Below are 22,219 nucleotides of genomic sequence, written 5' to 3'. Positions count from 1 at the left end.
AGGACATCGTGTCTTGTCTTTATAACGTATAAGGTTAACAAAAGTTTTATAGATAGACCTAAAAAAAGGGTTCGACGTAGGAAGTTGTGATGAAAATTACCTGTGGAAGAATACTGTGCAAAGCGTTGGAAGAGTTCAGGATATTGTGTCTTGTCTTTATAACATTAGAAGTTTACAAATAGTTTATAGATCGACTATAACGTTGAACGAAAGTTTGAAGTAAAGGTATAATAACGAGTAGCGACATCTGCAGAATACTGTGAAGAGCAAATGTAGTGTTCAGGACATTGTTTCTAGTATTTGTAAACCTTAAGATTAACAAATTTTTTTTTAAATAGGCAACTAATCATTTGCGACAAAAAAATTCATAATTAAAGTCCTTGCTAACTACTGTGCAGAGCATGTGAAGAGTTCAGGCATTTTTTAAGTCATTGTAACCTTAAAGATTGAGACAGGTTAAAAAGATAGACCTAATGATATAGTGCGAAATTTCTAGTCATGATATAAGAAAGTCTTTGGAAACTACTTTGCACAGTATGTGAAGGATTCAGAGAATTGCATCTAGTTTTAAGTCTAACAAAAAGGCAAAACAAGGTTAGAATGATACACATAATGATGGAATTCTTTAACATATTTATACATGATGTTACATCTGCCAGACTACTGTGCAGAGCATGTAAAGAGATATGAAATAAAGCAAATAAATTGGTACTCCTATTTGTAAAAACGGAAAAAACAAATTAAGTTGTGTCGTTAGCATTTTTTTCGTAAAAAAATAAATTCTTATGTCTCAGTGTAGTTGTAATGACACTGTCCATAGATGTAATTAGTGCCCATAATCATCGGCAATGCCTCAGAGTAATAATGTTGTAGTACTACTCTGAGGTAATGCCAATGTTTTTCTGTCTTTATAGAATTAATGAATAAAGTGCTTTATTTTACAAATAAACATTCTTCTCAGAATATTATAAAACCAATTAGTTAAACAATGGTCTTCGACCATCTGTTTGGTTAGTACGCCTTGTTAACATGAAACACATTTCTGAATAAAAAAAAACTAATTGTGATAAGTTACAAATAAAATAACCAATTACGTCTATTAAAAAATATTGGCTTACGCTTACATAAAGAGTATGCAAGGTATTTAGTTTATCAAATAATAGGTTTAAGCAGCAATTTCTAAGCAAGTCTATGTCAAATACTTTCAATACCTAATATACAAAATTGGAAGTTAAGTTTAATGAAATATCCATTGTGTCTTCAACTTTGAAAGAAAAGACATAATTCTTCAACTAATTATTTATTCAAAATTTTATTCTTTAATTCCAACCTCATTTTTTCAAGCCTTTCTTTTTTTAAATAGTTCTCTCTAATAATTGAAAAACATTTGGTAAGTAGCAACCAAATGAAAACTGTTTCAAATTATTGCAAATTGCACTAATTAAGAAATCTTTTTATGAATTTGTTTTCATAAATAATATTATTTCAATTAAAATTATTAAAGTAAAGTAAAGTATTGTTTGTGGTTGAAATCGTTAAGCTCTACTTGGGCCCTGTGAGAAAACTCCTGGTTGGTGGTCAAGGTCAATTAATGCAAGCAGCTGCTGGTGATACTGTGATGTACGTGCCCAGTAAAACATACACATTCTCCAGCTATCTCTTTCTGCCTCTATTGTCTGTAATCTCCACTAATCGCCTAAAACATCTGCTGTCCCAAAAACAAAACGCAAACCATGTTTTCACCCTAGACGTTTCCATTCTTTGAGAGGAAAAACCAAGACCATTTTGAAGTTTTCCACGAAGCACCGCCTGAATGGGCGCTTTTCCACGATTCCATCATTAGTATTAACGTTCCACGATCCCAGTGACTAACTCATCACAACAATAATGGTCAACAAATGATATCTATCATGAGTTTTTTTATTGAAGTTCGTTGAGGAAATGTTCTATATGGATTGCTCGTCCATGATATGAAAAAGTTTGTTAGGTACCTACATTGAAAATGAGGGAATGTCTACGGAAGACGAATTGACTTTACAATTTAATTAATTGTAGCGAAATTGAAAAGGAAAATTATTTACATGTTTATCTAATAAGTTATATGTTTTAATAGATTAACTAGGGTTCCAAATAAATGTGTTTCGAAACATGTTTGTTTTATTTAAACTTACTCTAAATGCGGTTTAGTATAAAAACTACTGTCGGAGAAAAAGGTTTAGACACTCGAGTTTGGAGCTCTACAGAAAAGTAACCAAACTAACTTAGGAAAACACGTGGTATATATAAATTTTCGTAGTTTCATTCTACGTATTCCTGTGAAAACAACAATTTTTTAGCTCCTTTATGAAATTTTTTATGACAATCAAAAGGTAAAAACTCCTTGTTTTTAGGGTATCAAAAACCATCTTATGACTTGGTAAATTCGCACAATGTAAACTAAAAGTCAGAACTTTATCAAACTTTAATACAATATAGACACATATATAATGAATTAATTTGTGCAGTTTCAGAATTTTTACTCCAAACCAAAAGGTTTTTGTTGTAACTTTTGTAAATTACCTTTTTCTAAAAAAACGGCAAACGCTAGAAAAAAATTGAAAAGCTTGTTTTGTAGGTGATTGGTTTTGTATTTGAAACATTTATGATGTTCAACCAAATGTCACTCATGTTTTTTTAGAAGTCACTCATGTAAATCATAACTAGACTCTTAGAGCCTAAACAAAATAAAGGCTATGTTATATTTGTCTTGCAAACCCTTAAATTTTACATTTGAAACTATTATCTATACTAATATATAAATACCCCCGCCGCAGCAAACCTGCAGACTAAGCGAATTTCCATCTACACATCTGGAATTCCACTAAATTATTCCCTTAAAATTGTCAGATTTATTTCTTATTTAAATATCATTAATATTAATGAGTACTTAGGTTTGCTGCTACAGGAAAGAAAATAGGGGGTTGTTATTGAAATATTAATTGCTTAGTATGAAGTAAACAAAATTTCAAAATTTCATTAAAATATGTCCATAGACTAGCAAGCCACAACACTGTATTTATTCTCCATAAGAATAAAATGGTAATTTTAAATTTACACTATTTTGCGATTTTTCCGTAACCGTTAGGCATGCAACAATGCTTCAATATACTAAATTATTTGTTTTTTGAGCTCTACAAAATGGTTTAGAAAGAAATTGCAAAATTTTATGTTTTCAGGGTGAAAAATTAGAAAAACCCATTTTTACCCCATAAAACCCCCCATAAACCCCTGTTCCCATAGTCCGATCATGCTGGTTCGCGAACTCGTTCGAATAAATGTAGGTTTACACGTTTATACCAAATTTCATCAAAATCGGATCATTTTTGCTCGAGTTATCGCGCTAACGGACACATATATAAATATATATATATATATATATATATATATGAATTTGAACGGATGGTGTTCTTGGCCTCTGGGGACCTCAAAACGAAAAACTAAATCGGTCCCGGGTCCAGGTCTTACCATGAGACCTACGGTAATAGCTTATTCCCTATATGGGAAATTCGCTAAAATGAGATGGTGTGTGTTTGTGTGTGTGTCTGTCTGTTACTTAGAAACGCAAGAACCACTGAACCGATTGAAATACAATTTTTTATGAAGTTAGCTTATATACCTGGTTAACATATAGGCATATTCCTGTTATTAAATTTCCCTTGAACTACGCCCCATGGGCTTCCAAGTTTCAATGTTTACATATGGGAAGAATGTAAATAGTAAAAAAAATTAATTGAAGTCAGCTGTAAATACTATGGTAAGGTTCTGCTCCCAAGATTCTCAAGTTTTATGATTATGAGAATAGTTTGATTAAAATATTTATGAAAATATACTTATTTTCATGGAAACAGAAGGATTTCATTGTATAATTTTTTTTTAATAATGTTGATATGGTAGCAGCTTTTTGTTTACAAATTTGAACTGATAAACAAATGTTTGGATCAGGATTAATAGGTTTTAAATTATACTAAGAGATATTATATGTACTGGTACAGTTTTAAAAATGTTACTGACTGAATGTTTTACTTCTTATTTGTAACACTTTTATTTGTGTCTTAATTCAATTTAAAAAAAAAAACTTAAATTTCAACTATACCTACTTTTATTCTGTCCAGAGGTTGCTACTACCTACTTATATTTTCTTCTATCATCTACTTCACATTCGCTTTTTACAATTACAGAAATCTCCTTATTCGTTGTGTTTTTACAACACTGCTTTAATTTGGCTTCACTTTTGTTTCTAAAATCAATTAAATGTCTGTAATGTAACTATGTTTCAAAATTTAAAAATTAATGAAATTTGTGCCCTGATTAACAATAATAGTGGTTGGTTTTCTAAAACAAAGTAATACAAGTTTTCCATTAGTTTATTTTTGCTTATTATTGTGATATATACACACTGATCTGCAGGTAAAGATGAAAAGCCCTCAGCAGTTACGATAAAAAATATTAATTATTTATGTAAAATCAATATAAACTGTTTTTTTTTTTAATACAGACGAGAGCTTTAAATGCTGTGCAATTATTTTTTCTTATTTACCTATATGTACGTTTTCAAGTAAATAAATGTTTAAGTAAGCTTATCATTTGAAAATTTAATTATATCCATACCCATGGGTACATTATTTCCATAAATGCATAAGTGCCTCATATAATTTGTACTCTACTATTGGTAGCCTTATAAGTTAGCCTAGCCTTAAAGAAATTTATTATTCAAACTAAGAGTTTCAGATGTGTTGTGTTCCTGAGACCAAAGGGGAATAAGTAACTATTTTATATAACATAATTCAAAATATTTTTTTTTTGATTCAGTGTCCTCTCCGTTGCAATGCACGGGTACAACAGCTAGTCTATACTAAAACAATATCTTAGCGTATTCAGAGTTTGTTTGCAGTTGTTAAAACTTTTTCTTGTTAGCGTTTATACTACATTTTAATCAACGATCACATAAGACCGAATTTTAATACATTTCCAGAGTAGATTATAAGTACGTTGGCTATTAGTGTGATATTATAATAGCAAGTACGAGGATGCGTCTATCGGCTGGGAGATTTAATTGATAGAGGGAACCCAAATGATGCCAAATAAAGGCCAATGAACTATAAACGTGGCATAAAATGTACAATGGCCGAGCTTAATAAAGGACTATAGTGATATGTTAATTTTAAATGCAGATATATTTATTGAGCGAATCTCTTATACGCCGACTCTTATGCATTTCGTAATACGCAAACTCCTCCTAGACGGCTGAAGCAATCGTTTTAAAATTTTGCGATAAATGCTATATCAGTGAGTGCCAACATCTATATGGCGTCAAACATATCTCTTAGGAATCCGCCCCACGGGCCCTTAAAGTTTCAATGTAATCCTATGGAAGCAGTATTTGACTCATAAACAAAGGCATAAGATTAGCTGGTGACTTTTGAATGACGTAGATCAAGAAATCTATACTATTATAAAGGAAAGGTGGTGTCTGTGTGTGGGTCTGTGTGTTTGTATGAGATAATCTCAAAAACTACTGAACCGAATGGGCTCAAATTGCACACAAATGAAGCTACAGCCCCGAGGATACATATAGAACTATTCCCACTTCGATATTGCCCTAGGGCTCCGCCCTTGGGCTTTCAAAAATTTGAGGTGAGAGATCTAAAAGTAAGTATTGATAGATGGTATCCATGGTGACAAAGAACAAACCTACAAAGTTTAAAAATGTAAACAAGCAGAACTAATCGTCAAATGAATTTTGATTTCACAATATAGACGAGTCGATTTAGACCTATACCCGTGCTTCTAAAGCCTCTAAGATACAACAAATTCCAACAAATGGTTTTTTGACGGTTTTTGGTAGCAATAGGTGTAGAAAGTACCAAGAAAAAAGTCTACCAAAATCGGACAACCGGAAATCAGGCTTTTCCAAGATGGCTGCCGTGAGGTCCTCAAATCGACAAGATGACTGCAAATTCGTCAATTCATAGTTCAGGATTGGCCGATTTCCACAAAAATTGGCAAACACATGTAGAACTATATTTCCAACCTTAAACATGAAAACCAGGCAGACAAAGTAACCCAAAGATGAATTTTCAGGTTTTTCTAACATTTTGTACAATGTTTGTTATAATTTCAAATTTATTTTTTCAATATTAGATTCAACACAAAAACCTAACAATGTAGTATATTGAATATTTGTTCTCCTTCAATTTGTTACAGAGATATTGAAAGTAATAACTTAAGTATGTTTTCTTGCCGAGATAACTCAATGTTAATCTTATGGAGAATAATCAAAAATTGGTAAACACAATACTTAAAAATATCTATGAAAACATTAAAATACACCTTAATTGAAAAAATACAATTACATAATGAAATAGATTGATTTTTACTACCTATGAATGAAACTGCATAAATAAACTATCCCATCTCAAAAGTTATCATTGTATTTGAAAGTGAACTGATAGGTAAACAGAAAAAGTGAACATTAAAATGACAGTAGGGAAAAAGGCTACTTTTATGAAGACAGAAGATTTTTTAAAGCAAATGAATCATATGTTTGATAAAGTTAACTAAAAGTGTGCCACCATTGGGATCTCAGTAACTAATGCTTTTACAGCAATCTTTTAATGAGGAACATTCACTTTTTCTTAAAGAGGCTCCAAAATAATTAAATAAAATTTGTGTAAATGGCCGTCATTTTCCAATATGGCGGTCAACTTTGAAATTTCTTATGGAACACCCTATATTTATCATGTTTTCAGATAGAACATGCAATTTAAAAACTTTTTTACTCCTGACATCTTTTCGATAAACCCACTCGTTTAGGAGTTACAGCCCATGGAAAATGACTTCCGGTGTACATTTTACATCATGTAGCTCCTAAACAAGTAGGTTTATAGCGAAAAAGGGAAGAGTAAATAAGTCAAATAAGTCTTAAAATTGCATCCACATTCCAAAAAGACCATAAAATTCGTTAAAAATATTCATTCTATTATTAAAAATATGGTGGCCATTTTCCAAAATGGTGGCAAATTTGAAAAGTGGAAAACTGTGTTTTTTACGGTCTTTCTGGAATGTGGATGAAATTTTAAGACTTATTTGACTTATTTACTCTTTGCATTTTCGCTATAAACCTACTTGTTTGGGAGCTACATGATTTAAAATGTACACCGAAAGTCATTTTTCCATAGGCTGTAACTCCTAAACGAGTGGGTTTATAAAAAAAAGTCAAGAGTAAAAAAAAATTTAAATTGCATGTTCTATCCGAAAAAATTATAAATATAGAAATATGATAAAATATAGGGTGTTCCATAAGAAATTTCAAAGTTGTCCACCATATTGGAAAATGGTGGCCATTTACAAAAATGTTATTTATTTTTTTCCTCTTTAAAAACAAGGGAATGTTCCTCATTTCAAGTTTTAAACTTTTTTAACTTTTGTATTAGTCAAGCTCGCGTATTTCAAGTCGGCGCGGCTCTAACTGCAAATATGATTAAAATAAAATATTGTGTGTGTATTTTGAAAATCTATAAATTGTAGCTGGATAACATAAATTTAAATAAAAAAAACATACTGAACAGTTTGATTATTCATCAAAGGAAGTATTTTCTTGTATTTTATGTTTACTTCAGAATGAGAATGATTACATTATGAAAATAACACACACAAATGTTCTATATGAATAGGAAAATAATTTATTTTCATATTATGATAGGGAAAAGAAGCTAGTTTAGTATTAACACGTAACTTTTCCAAGTTAGAAACATTTAAATGCATTATAATCTTTTTAAAGATATTCGTTAATACCACTATAAGGCCGATCTTTGGTTACGCTAATAAAATAACACCCAACACATAACTATGAATTAACACCTTTAGTTATAGAAAGTCACCTGCAATATGGACATCCTCTTTAATTTTGTATCAAAAATCATCATAGAGCCGCGCCAACTTAAAATGCGTGAGCTTGACTAATACAAAAGTTTACTTTATTAAAATTATTTCATTCTTTTTAGAGCGTTTGAATGTCGGTTGTATTTTTTTACAAAAATAAATTACTCTAACAACATTTATAACTTCCAATCAGTTCGTGGCAACGGACGCCAACCCTCTAATCTGTTTACCAACAGATGCGTTCTCGTCTGTTTTTTATCTACACTGCTGATAATTTCCTCCGAAGAATAGTTAACTGGAATACAACTGTATAAGACTATTGGAGAATAACAGAGTTAAAAAGTGGGTTTTAGATCTTATTTCATCTATTTAAAAAAGTATTGACCCTCTTTGAGACGTTACCCTTATAAGATCATTCTTGAGCAAAAATATGTCATACAAGTGTGTGACTTTTTACGGTTCGATACTGGACCCAGTTGTCCTTGTAGAACTGATGGGTTTTTAATAAATGGTTTTGACTAATGAAACACCTGGTCTGATTCAATAATAAAATAACAAACATAGACATGCACACAGATAGGACACAGAACATCTCACTCCATTCTACACACCCATACTTCACTCATATTTGGGTATAACTTCACACCTAGGTGGCGTGACCATCTCAATTGTTAATAAAACAACTGATGTATACATTTATAATGTTGAACTGAGTTATACGTGTGAGAAAATACTCCAAATGTGTATGGATGTTAGATGAAATATCCGTATGGCTACGAGAATTGAAACTGTACCATGAATCCTGAGTACCGGTAAATAGTTTCAATGTAGAAATGATATTTTACACAAGATTAGTGGTCACATAGGTTACAGCATTAGTCTTTTATGCTGTAATATTCAAGTATCTGTAGTAGTTGATAAAGACTAAGGCCAAAGTTAGCGACACCAATCAACCAATCAGTGGTACTGTAGAACATGGGTTTCATGGAGAAAAAATAAAAATTCAGTACAACGTTAGGACACCAAAGATAACACTGATAGCTTGATGGTTGCATTTAAAAGTGTGCATGTTTGTAAGTGCAGTACATCCATAATCAACAGCTGTAACGTTGGTTGAATACATTCCAGTGATCTGAAACGAATATTGCAGAAAACTGAACAGAACTATTGTGAACCATTGAGTATATAACACAAATGTGAACCTCCATAGGCCTGTTTCCCTCCCATCCCATAGCATTTTAGGAATCCAGACACATTATATTTAACTGCAACAAAGCGTTCCCACACACCACAAAGCGCAAAAAGCGTTACTACACTAAGCAATAGCCTTTACTACTTCCTACGTCCGGGACCTGTTTCCCTCCCTTCCCATAGCATTTTAGTAGTTTATAAACGTTAACCTAGGTCCCACAAATGGTTTCCACACTCCACACCAGTAGCTTTTACTACTTCCTTCAAAACTTCCTACATCCTAAACCTATTTCCCTCCCTTCCCCTGCCATTTTAGGATTGCAGATATATTAATCTAACCGCCACAAAGCGTTCTCACATTCCGCACTGCCAGCCTTTAATAATTCCTTCACTACTTCCTACGTCATAAACCTTTTTCCCTCCCTTACCATAGCATTTTAGGATTGCAGATACATTAACTGCTGCCACAAAGCGATTCCATACTCCGTACAGTCAACCTTTACTACTTCCTACGGCGTGGACCTGTTTCCCTCCCTTCCCATAGCAAATTAGTGTTTTATATACGTTAACCTAACTCTCACAAACAGTTTCCATACTCCGGAACACTAGCCTTTACTACTTCCTAAATAACTTCCTACGTCCTGGACTTGTTTCCCTCCCTTCCCATGGCATTTTAGTATTTTATATACGTTAACCTAACTCCCACAAACGGTTTCCACACTCCGGAACACTAGCCTTTACTACTTCCTTCATCACTTCCTACGTCCTGGACCTGTTTCCCTCCCTTCCCATAGCATATTAGTATGTTATATATGTTTACCTAACTCCCACAAACTGTTTCCACACTCCGGGACACTAGCGTTTACCACTTCCTTCATTACTTCCTACGTCCTGGACCTGTTTCCCTCCATTCCCATGTAAACATCATTGTCTACTACCGCAGTCACAGAAACGTCATCTTCGACTTGCGCGATCACGGCAAAATCATGAACATCTTCCACGGTCACGGAAACGTCATCGTCGTCATGCACGATCGCGTCAAAATCACGAACATCTCCCGCGGACGTGTACGTTATCATCGTCTCCCGCGGTCACACAACATCGTCGTCATGCCCGATCGCGGCAATAGCGGTTTCCGATCGCCCGATCTTCGGAGGCATGTTTTAATTGCATTTTTAAGTGTTTTTATTGATAAAATTCCAGTAATCCGGCATTTTATATAATAACAACACGTATTGTGTAGTGTGTACGCACTCATTTGACTGTTTCTAGAACGCGCGTTGCAACGCTCCCGTGTGCCGTGTGTACAGGGTAACTAAAAAAAAAAAATTCAGGGGGGCCCGGCCCCTTTGGGCCCCCTCCCTGGATACGCCACTGTTTATATGCATTAACATTAACCTAACTCCCACAAACGGTCTCCACACGCCGGAACACTAGCCTTTGCTACTTCCCTCATCACTTCCTACGTCCTCGACCTGTTTCAATCCCTTCCCATACCATTTTAGTATTTTATATACGTTAACCTAACTCTGACAAACGGTTTGCACACTCCGGAACACTAGCCTTTACTACTTCCTTCATCAGTGCCTACGTCGTTGACCTGTTTTCCTCCCTAATCCATAGCATATGAGTATTTTATATGCGTTAACCTAACTCCCACAAACGGTTTCCACACTCCGGAGCACTAGCCTTTACTACTTCCTTCATCACTTCCTACGTCCTGCATCCGATTCCCTCCCATCCCATAGCATATTAGTATTTTATATGCGTTAACCTAACCCCCACAAACGGTTTCCACACTCCAGAACACTAGCTTTTACTACTTCCTTCATCACTTCCTAAGTCCTAGACCTGTTTCCCTTCATTCCCATAGCATATTAGTATGTGATATACATTAACCTAACCCCCACAAACGGTTTCCACACTCCAGAACACTAGCTTTTACTACTTCCTTCATCACTTCCTAAGTCCTAGACCTGTTTCCCTCCCTTCCCATAGCATATTAGTATTTTATATGCATTATCCTAACTCCCACAAATTGTTTCCACACTCCGAAACACTTGCCTTTACCACTTCCTTCATCACTTCCTACGTCCTGGACCTGTTTCCCTCCATTCCCATAGCATATTAGTATTATATATGCATTAAACTTACTCCCACAAACGGTTTCCACACTCCGGAACACTAGCCTTTACTACTTTCCTCATCACTTCCTACGTCCGAGACCTGTTTCAATCCCTTCCCATAGCATTTTAGTATTTTATATACGTTAACCTAACTCCAACAAACGGTTTGCACACTCCGGAACACTAGCATTTACTACTTCCTTCATCACTGCCTACGTCGTTGACCCTTTTTTCCTCCCTAATCCATAGCATATGAGTATTTTATATGCGTTAACCTAACTCCCACAAACGGTTTCCACACTCCGGAGCACTAGCCTTTACAACTTCCTTCATCACTTCCTACGTCCTGCACCCGATTCTCTCCCTTCCCATAGCATTTTAGTATTTTATATACGTTAACCTAACTCCAACAAACGGTTTGCACATCCTGGAACACTAGCATTTACTACTTCCTTCATCACTGCCTACGTCGTTGACCTGTTTTCCTCCCTAATCCATAGCATATGAGTATTTTATATGCGTTAACCTAACTCCCACAAACGGTTTCCACACTCCAGAACACTAGCTTTTACTACTTCCTTCATCACTTCCTACGTCCTAGACCTGTTTCCCTCCATTCCCATAGCATATTAGTATGTGATATACATTAACCTAAAACTCCCATAAAGGGTTTCCACTCTCCGGAACACTAGCCTTTACTACTTCCTTCATCACTTCCTACGTCCTGGACCCGTTTCCCTCCCTTCCCATAGCATATTAGTATTTTATATGCGTTAACCTAACTCCCACAAACGGTTTCCACACTCCGGAGCACTAGCCTTTACTACTTCCTTCATCACTTCCTACGTCCTGGACCCGTTTCCCTCCCTTCCCATAGCATATTAGTATTTTATATGCGTTATCCTAACTCCCACAAACTGTTTCCACACACCGAAACATTTGCCTTTACCACTTCGTTCATCACTTACTACGTCCTGGACCTGATTCCCTCCATTCCCATAGCATATTAGTATTTTATATGCATTAAACTAACTCCCACAAACGGTTTCCACACTCCCGAACACTAGCCTTTACTACTTTCCTCATCACTTCCTACGTCCGGGACCTGTTTCAATCCCTTCCCATAGCATTTTAGTATTTTATATACGTTAACCTAACTCCAACAAACGGTTTGCACACTCCGGAACACTAGCTAGCCTTTACTACTTCCTTCATCACTGCCTACGTCGTTGACCTGTTTTCCTCCCTAATCCATAGCATATTAGTATTTTATATATATGTTAACCTAACTCCCACAACCGGTTTCCGCACTCCAGAACTCTAGCCTTTACTACTTCCTTCATCACTTTCCATGTCCTAGACCAGCTTCTCTCCATTCCCATAGCATATTAGTATGTGATATGTTAACCTAACTCCCACAAACGGTTTCCACACTCCAGAACACTAGCCTTTACTACTTCCTTCGTCACTTCCTACGTCCTAGACCTGTTTCCCTCCATTCCTACAGCATATTAGTATGTTATATACGTTAACCTAACTCCCACAAACGGTTTCCACACTCCGGAACACTAGCCTTTACTACTTCCTTCATCACTTCCTACGTCCTAGACCTGTTTCCCTATATTCCTATAGCATATTAGTATATTATATACGTTAACCTAACTCCCATAAACGGTTTCCACACTCCGGAACACTAGCCTTTACTACTTCCTTCATCACTTCCTACATCGTGGACCTGTTTCCCTCTCTTCCCATAGCATATTAGTATTTTATATATATGTTAACCTAACTCCCACAACCGGTTTCCACACTCCAGAACTCTAGCCTTTACTACTTCCTTCATCACTTCCCATGTCCTAGACCTGTTTTCCTCCATTACCATAGCATATTAGCATGTTATATACGTTAACCTAACTCCCACAAACGGTTTCCATACTCTGGAACACTAGCCTTTGCTACTTCCTTTATCACTTCCTACGTCCTGGACCCGTTTCCCTCCCTTCCCATAGCATATTAGTATTTTATATGCGTTAACCTAACTCCGACAAATGGTTTCCACACTCCGGAACACTAGCCTTTACTACTTCCTTCATCAATGCCTACGTTCTGGACACGTTTCCCTCCCTTCCCATAGCATTTTAGGTAACAGGTACAGCCGTAAACTTTGCACATGTTATGCACAATATTCTGCAAGGACTTCCGTCATGACCTCCTATGGCGTATCCGATCAATATGTTTAGCATCATTAGCATATAAACTTTTGGTAAGTTCCTTAAGAAACCATGTCCTAAATACATGCTTTGCACAATAGTCTGCTAGGATTTCCATCATAACTTCCTATTTCGAACCACAGCTTACGAAATTACCCTAACAAATGATCATACACATTACAAAGTTCTTCTCATCTAAGTAGTAGCGTTAGCTGGAATCATATTTTCCCTGCTGTATACCCTCCCATTTCATATATTGGTAACACTGAAGCTTTTGAGAGGACAGCAATTCATCGAAAATTACAGCTGTCCTCTCAACAGCCTAGGACATGTTTATATATATATATAAATTTGAACGAATGGTGTTTTTGGCCTCTGGGGACATCAAAATGAAAAAGTAAATCGGTCCTGGGTCTAGGTCTTACCGTGCCACCTATGGTAATAGCTACTTCCCTATAGGGAAATTCGCTAAAAGATATAGCATTTAACCTAAAGGGGAAATTTCCTAGTAAATATACTAGGAAATAAACCTGTAAATATACTTAAAAATCAAAGTCTGCTTAGTAAGTCAAGATGCTGTTAAGGAAACTAAATTTTTCATTGAGATAGAACAAATTGACACTGCTTTGTTTAAAAGGTTTTGTCATTTTAGTTTTCGTGCTGTGATAATTTGACCAGATATTCAGGTTGGAATGTCAGGTACTAACTGTAGTTAGTTGTAAATTCTTCATTGTCAAGTATGTCAAATTGATTTACATATCAATTTACATGTACTGTCAAGGATTTAGTTTCAAAGTAACTAAAGACAAATGTGTCTTCATGAAGAATAACGTTGCACAGCTGTATGGACATTGTGTAAATGGACTCTATGAAGTTGGAATGGATGTTCTGTTGCCGCATGCAGAAGCTAAAACAGCGTGTAGTGGTAAACTGAAAACCGTTCAAGAGTGGCATGAATCTCTGGCTCATAAAAATAAGACACATGTGTTAAAAACTCTTAAAAGCAGGGGAATACATGTCAAGGTAGAAGATGAATTTTGTGAAGGTTGCGTACTAGGCAAGCAACACAGAGCTACATACCATTCTCGAACTGTAAAGCCAACAATTGCAGGAGAAGTAGTAAGTGGAGATCTCTGTGGTCCTATGGAAAACGTTTCTCTAGGAGGAAGTCGCTACTGCCTGGTTTTCAAAGACTACTTTACTAAATTCAGAAGAGTATTTTTCATCAAAAATAAGACGGAGGTTACAGATTGCATTGAGACATACTTGAATGAATGTCAAACTGCTGGACATGTGGTAAAAACGTTTATGAGTGATGGTGGGACTGAGTTTAATAATTTTGCAGTGAAGAAATTGCTCGCTAAACGAGGCATCACTATGAGAACTGTTATGCCTTATACACCAGAAGAAAATGGTTCTATTGAACGTGAAATGCGCACGTTAGTTGAATCAGCAAGAAGCATGTTGTATTCAAAAAGATTGCCAAAGAGCTTATGGGCAGAGGCAATGAACACGGCGTGTCATGTGATCAATGGGACAGGACCAACAAGTACAGAAGGTACACCTTATGAACTTTGGTATGGAAAAGGACCAGCACCAATTGAACATTTTCGACCATTTGGTACAGAATGCTATGTGCATATCCCAAAACAGAAATGTAAGAAATGGTCAGCAAAATCAGTTCCAGGAAAATTGGTCGGGTATTGCGATGAACGAGATGGATTTCGAGTCTACAACGGTCACACAATAGTGGTCAGTAGAGATGTTGTCTTTAAACCCTATCAGAAAGGAGAGGTTGTCAGAGCAGAGGGCATCACAGAAGATTGGGCTAAGACTGTTCCTGATGAAGACAAAGAACTTGACAAAACCGTATCCATTCCTATCCTATGCGAAGACAAGAGTCAGCCAATCAATTATCAAGAGGAAAATGAAGAAGCTGAACCTGATGAAATTGAATATTGTGAACAACCGGAAGAGGAAGATCGACCTGATGAAATTGAATATTGTGAACAACCGGAAGAGGAAGATCGACCAGGAAAGAAAAGGCAACCACCTAGTTATCTTCAAGATTATGTTCTTGTAGCTGAAGCTGGACCAACATATAATGAGGCCGTTAGTAGTGAAGAGTGGTTTCATTGGCAGGCAGCTATGAATGATGAGATGGCATCTCTTCAGAAACACCAAGTTTACAAGCTCGTACCGTTACCCAAGAACAAGAAAGCAATTGGAGTAAGATGGGTTCTTACAAAGAAGAAAAATCCAGATTGATACAAAGCTAGGCTTGTTGCAAAGGGCTACACTCAGAAAGGAGTAGATTATTTTAGCACCTACAGTCCTGTAGCAAGATTTGATACTCTGAGGTCAATATTAAATATAGCAGCACAGGAAAGCATGTTTTTGAAACAATTTGATGTAAAAACAGCATTTTTACATTCAAAGCTAGATGAAGAGGTTTATGTCGAGCAACCTGAAGGTTATAACAACTCCGGAAGAGTGTGGAAACTACAACGTAGTTTATACGGCCTTAAGCAAAGTCCTAAGTGTTGGAATAAAAGACTTTCTGAGTTCATGAAATCTCAAAATCTCAAACCGAGTACAGCAGATCCTTGTTTGTTCCTTCGTGAAGGAAATGGCGAAAAGATGTTCGTCATAATTTATGTGGACGATGGACTCATATGTGGTACTTGTGAAAAACAAGTGAATGTGTTTGTGCAGAACTTGAAACAAAACTTTGAAATCAAAGTATCAAAACCTGAAACTTACCTTGGAATCGAGATTGTTCAAACAAGTGATGGAATAGTTCTCAGCCAGAGGGCATACTTAGATCAAGTTCTAGAAAGGTATCGGATGTCAAACTGTAACGCAGTGTCAACACCATTTGACAAATCCGTTGTCAACACAAATGCCAAGTCTCTAACAGAAGTGCCGTATCGTGAAGCTGTGGGCAGTTTGCTATATTTGACAAACACTCGCCCAGATATTTGCTATGCAGTTAGTATGGTGGCACAGCATGTGACTAGTCCAACCATCAAAGACTGGAACCAAGTCAAGAGAATCCTTCGTTACCTGCAAGGTTCTAAGGACTACGTTCTACGCTACACGAAGCAGAGCGATGAACCAAAGATTCTGAAATGTTACACCGATGCAGACTTCGCAGGTGATGAAAACAGCAGAAAGTCACGTTCAGGATGTCTATGTTTGTTTGCTGGCGGATCCATTAGTTGGTTTTCAAAGAAACAAAATTGTATTTCACTATCAACTACTGAAGCGGAATATGTTGCTGCTAGTGAAGCTGCTAAGCAAGTAATATGGCTTAAAGGCTTGTTAGAAGAAATCAGCAGTTCATCGATCGAAGCAACTATGTACATTGACAATGCTTGTGCAGTACAATTAGCACACAATCCTTCAACACATTAAGACCGAAGCATATCAATGTTCGGTTCCACTTTGTTAGAGAGCACTTCAACAAAGGATGTTACAAAATGGAACATGTACCTGGAAGACTTCAGTTGGCAGACTTCTTGACAAAGAGTTTACCTTCTAGCCGACTGAAGGAACTTTTGAACCTCTCAGGTTTGAGGGCAAATTAAAAAGATTTTTGAAACCTGAGAGCCTGTGAGTTGAGTTGGTATTAATATTCTTTAAAAACATATGTTGTTTATTATTAAAGAATAACAAATGATTCTCATTCTACTCATAACATGGGCTTTGTTAAATAAAATAAAACTAATTTCTTTATCCAACTTTTATTGTTTTTATTTATAACAACAATATATAAACAGAAAATCAAAACAAATGGAAGACATTCCAATCACATGTTTTATTTAATAGTGTGGGGGGAAAATAGAGAAGTTTGCACAAAACATACTTTTGGTAGATTTTTCGGCCACGGGGCGTGCTCTCGTAAAAATAATTGTATCCTATATATAATACGAGTAAAGTTTGAATACTTGTCAACTCGATCTGGGAATCGGCTCTAACAAAAACGTTTATATTTACGGAATAATTAAGTTCTGTGTCAAAAATAAGTTCTAGACCAGTGGTATAGCCAGGAAAAATCTATTTTCGCCATAATATGAGTACAAACTTTTAAAATTTAACATGGGCCTTATGAGAAAACATTCCGCCATTGTTGTAGTTTTGTTTACATTTTAAGACATAACGTGACGTTCTGTACCCACGGGCACCTCAGCGTGCGCATGCGCAGAAGTTCTCTATCCACAGTAGCCTATACCAGCAAAACAAAATACAGTACAAAAGGAAAAACATCAGTTGTTACTATTAAGCAAAGATTAAACTGAACTCAATACATAGTAGTCAAGGGTAGCAGTGTGGTGTGTGGGATCTGTTTATGACGATTAGATTACGGTATCTGGAATTTTAAAATGCAATGTAAAGGGAGGGAAACAGGTCCATGACGTAGGAAGTGGTGAAGGAAGCAGTCAAGGCGAGTAGTCCGGAGTGTGGGAACTGTTTATGACAATTAGATTAAGGTATCTGCAATCTTAAAATGATATAGGAAGGGAGGGAAACAGGTCCGCGACATAGGAAGTGGCGAAGGTAGTTGTGAAGGTGAGTAGTCCGGAGTGTGGGCACTGTTTTTGAAGATAAGATTAAGGTATCTGTAATCTTAAATTCTATGGGATGGGAGGGAACCCGGAGGGGGCTCACGCTTGCGTGGGCACGTGGAGTAGCGACCACGCGGACCCTAGCTCTTGCCCTCCAGAGGGGAGGTAATTGCCCGGTGTTTAAACCGGCACTTCAGGTAGGCCACAGTTATGGACGACTGGACAAGCCAGCCTCTTTGGGTGGTACCCAAAGTGAGAGTACCCAGTGACATTTCCTCCATTCAGGGTGGAGGGGTGTTCAGCTCTGCGAGACTTCGGTCTCCCACCTGCCTGTAGCTGTGGTTGTGACTGGAGTTCTTCGGGCTCGTCCTGCCTGCTGTGTACAACTGACATTTTGTGAGGCATATCCTCGGCTCTGGAAGTAGCCTCGTCCTGGAAGGTGAAAATTTGGGTAAGTTAGCCCCCAAAGGGGAGGTAACTGCTCGGTGTCGGAATCGGCATTTCAAGTAGGTCATAGTTATGGACGACTGGACAAGCCAGCCTCTTTGGGTTTACCCAAAGTGAGAGTACCCAGTGACATTTCCCCATCCAGGTTATGGGGGGTGTTCAGCTCTGCAAGAGGTGGAAGTGCGCCACCAATCTATCATCTGCCTGTAGCTATGATCCTTTGGGCTCCGGCCCGCTTGTTGATGTGCGACCGGCATTCAGTGTGGCAAATCCTCGACTTTGGAAGTAGCCTTCCTGAAGGTGAAATCGGGCGAGTACCCGTCAGTTCACGGGGACACTCTAGGGGAACGTAACTTTCCGCAGTGTGAGGGCAACGGCAGAGGCGCACTCCATCAGCCAATCCCTGTCTCTGAGACCGGAAGGATCTAGAGTGTGGGGGGTTCTCCCTGGAACCTCAATTGAGCAAAGGGTGTCGCCACCTTTGGTGGATAGGTTCATCCGGGTGGGACCCACTTCTATTCCTGCCTCCTTTTGGGAAACCCTGATGGCCTAGCAGTAATGTTGGGTTTGATGGGCAAACGAAGTAGATCGGGTGCTGGGTTCAAGCCCGCTGGGGGTGTTCAGGGATCTATCGCCTTGGTCACCTCTGGTTTCCCAGCAACTGGGTAAGGCCTCGATCGGGTAGTGGTGCAAATGGGTGGTTGGGGTTTCCCCCATCAGCTTGCTGGTGGTCCCCTTCTTCCTGGCTTTGATGGCGGGTTTTGCATGTCAGGGATTGGATAGGTCCCGAGTGTTGCTTGCACTAAATGCGTCAGGGCATTTCACTATGGTGCTTCTGGGTTCCGTACCTGGGGGAACCCAAGTGAAGTGACGCTTAAACAAGTAGCCGGTATCCCTGGTTAGGATTGAGGGGCAACCCTCTTTCCGAAGGGTTGCTTCGGCAGCCGGTGAGCTTGATGACCTTAAGTCATCCTCCCATGGTGTACTAAAGGTCGGTGAGTATGCTTCGGCCAACATCATGGGGCCCGGGTATGTTTAATTATAGGTACCGGGTTAGCAGTCAGAGAGTTTCTTGCTCCCATGACAAAATGAAATGGAATGGAATGGAATGGGATGGGAGGGAAACAGGTCCGCGACGTAGGAAGTGGTGAAGGAAGTAGTCAAGGTAAGTAGTCCGGAGTGTTGGAACTGTTTTTGAAGATTAGATTAAGGTATCTGCAATCTTAAAATGATATGGGAAGGGAGGGAAACAGGTCCGCGACGTAGGAAGTGGTGAAGGATTTAGTAAATGCGAGTAGTCCGGAGTGTGTGAACTGTTTATGACAATTAATTTAAGATATTTGCAATCTTAAAACGCTATGTGGAGGGGGGAAACAAGTTCGCAACGTAGGAAGTGGTGAAGGAAGTAGTCAAAGCGAGTAGTCTGGAGTGTGGGATCTGTTTATGACGATTAGATTAAGGTTTCTGCAATCTTAAAATGCTATGAGAAGGGAGGGAAAAAGGTCCGCGACGTAGGAAGTGGTGAAGGAAGTAGTAAAGGCGAGCAGACCGGAGTGTAGGAACTGTTTATGACGATTGGATTAAGGTATCTGCAATCCTAAAATGCTATGGAAAGGGAGGGAAACAGGTCTGCGACGTAGGAAGTGGTGAAGGAAGTAGTAAAGGAGAGCAGTCCGGAGTGCGGAAACAGTTTATGACGATTGGATTAAGGTATCTGCAATCTTAAAATGCTATGGGAAGGGAAGGAAACAGACCCACGACGTAGGAAGTGGTGAACGAAGTAGTAAAGGCGAGCAGTGTGGAGTTTGGGAATGGATTAATGTATCTGCAATACTAAGACTGCTTTCATATTAAACTAATGATTTTACCTGAGCAAAGCTCGGTCCCAAGGTACTCCTATATATAATACGAGTAAAGTTTGAATACTTGTCAACTCGATCTGGGAATCGGCTCTAACAAAAACGTTTATATTTACGGAATAATTAAGTTCTGTGTCAAAAATAAGTTCTAGACCAGTGGTATAGCCAGGAAAAATCTATTTTCGCCATAATATGAGTACAAACTTTTAAAATTTAACATGGGCCTTATGAGAAAACATTCCGCCATTGTTGTAGTTTTGTTTACATTTTAAGACATAACGTGACGTTCTGTACCCACGGGCACCTCAGCGTGCGCATGCGCAGAAGTTCTCTATCCACAGTAGCCTATACCAGCAAAACAAAATACAGTACAAAAGGAAAAACATCAGTTGTTACTATTAAGCAAAGATTAAACTGAACTCAATACATAGTAGTCAAGGGTAGCAGTGTGGTGTGTGGGATCTGTTTATGACGATTAGATTACGGTATCTGGAATTTTAAAATGCAATGTAAAGGGAGGGAAACAGGTCCATGACGTAGGAAGTGGTGAAGGAAGCAGTCAAGGCGAGTAGTCCGGAGTGTGGGAACTGTTTATGACAATTAGATTAAGGTATCTGCAATCTTAAAATGATATAGGAAGGGAGGGAAACAGGTCCGCGACATAGGAAGTGGCGAAGGTAGTTGTGAAGGTGAGTAGTCCGGAGTGTGGGCACTGTTTTTGAAGATAAGATTAAGGTATCTGTAATCTTAAATTCTATGGGATGGGAGGGAACCCGGAGGGGGCTCACGCTTGCGTGGGCACGTGGAGTAGCGACCACGCGGACCCTAGCTCTTGCCCTCCAGAGGGGAGGTAATTGCCCGGTGTTTAAACCGGCACTTCAGGTAGGCCACAGTTATGGACGACTGGACAAGCCAGCCTCTTTGGGTGGTACCCAAAGTGAGAGTACCCAGTGACATTTCCTCCATTCAGGGTGGAGGGGTGTTCAGCTCTGCGAGACTTCGGTCTCCCACCTGCCTGTAGCTGTGGTTGTGACTGGAGTTCTTCGGGCTCGTCCTGCCTGCTGTGTACAACTGACATTTTCAATTCAATTCAATTCAATTATTTAAGATGGGGACGCCACTATGTGCGTATTTTAACCCAAATATGAGTGAAGGATGAGTGTAGGATGAGTGGCGCGATCTTGTAGTCTTGTTAGTGACTAAGGCCGACATGTTCCTTAGACACAGCTGTTAATTAATAGCCCATACAGCTAATGGCAACTAAGGGACCTACAGTTTATAGTGGAATCCGAACCACATTTTTCCTTGTAATTTACGAATTGGTCTAATTATCAGGATAATACTGCGGATAGTCGTAGTACTCACTAGTGCGGACGTTAATCCACACCAGGGAGCATCGCATCCACAGTGCATCCCTATAAATATCCACAATTCGTGACCTCCCAGTAGCTGGATTACAGGACGACGCCACCCGTCCCAGTCGTTTTGTGAGGCATATCCTCGGCTCTGGAAGTAGCCTCGTCCTGGAAGGTGAAAATTTGGGTAAGTTAGCCCCCAAAGGGGAGGTAACTGCTCGGTGTCGGAATCGGCATTTCAAGTAGGTCATAGTTATGGACGACTGGACAAGCCAGCCTCTTTGGGTTTACCCAAAGTGAGAGTACCCAGTGACATTTCCCCATCCAGGTTATGGGGGGTGTTCAGCTCTGCAAGAGGTGGAAGTGCGCCACCAATCTATCATCTGCCTGTAGCTATGATCCTTTGGGCTCCGGCCCGCTTGTTGATGTGCGACCGGCATTCAGTGTGGCAAATCCTCGACTTTGGAAGTAGCCTTCCTGAAGGTGAAATCGGGCGAGTACCCGTCAGTTCACGGGGACACTCTAGGGGAACGTAACTTTCCG

At 38.3% G+C, this 22,219-nt stretch overlaps 1 protein-coding gene across 1 annotated transcript in view; it reads right to left on the bottom strand.

Moving 5' to 3' along the window:
* LOC129002148 (uncharacterized) overlaps positions 1-22,219 on the bottom strand; it is a 67,449-nt gene that overhangs the window by 17,408 nt on the left and 27,822 nt on the right. The window lies entirely within an intron of this gene.

This window comes from Macrosteles quadrilineatus, unplaced genomic scaffold, assembly GCF_028750875.1.
Source record: "Macrosteles quadrilineatus isolate MER2022 unplaced genomic scaffold, UCM_ALF_1.0 Scaffold_9__3_contigs__length_116548681, whole genome shotgun sequence".
Lineage (NCBI taxonomy): Eukaryota > Metazoa > Arthropoda > Insecta > Hemiptera > Cicadellidae > Macrosteles > Macrosteles quadrilineatus.
This window is presented reverse-complemented; position numbering and strand designations above follow the sequence as displayed.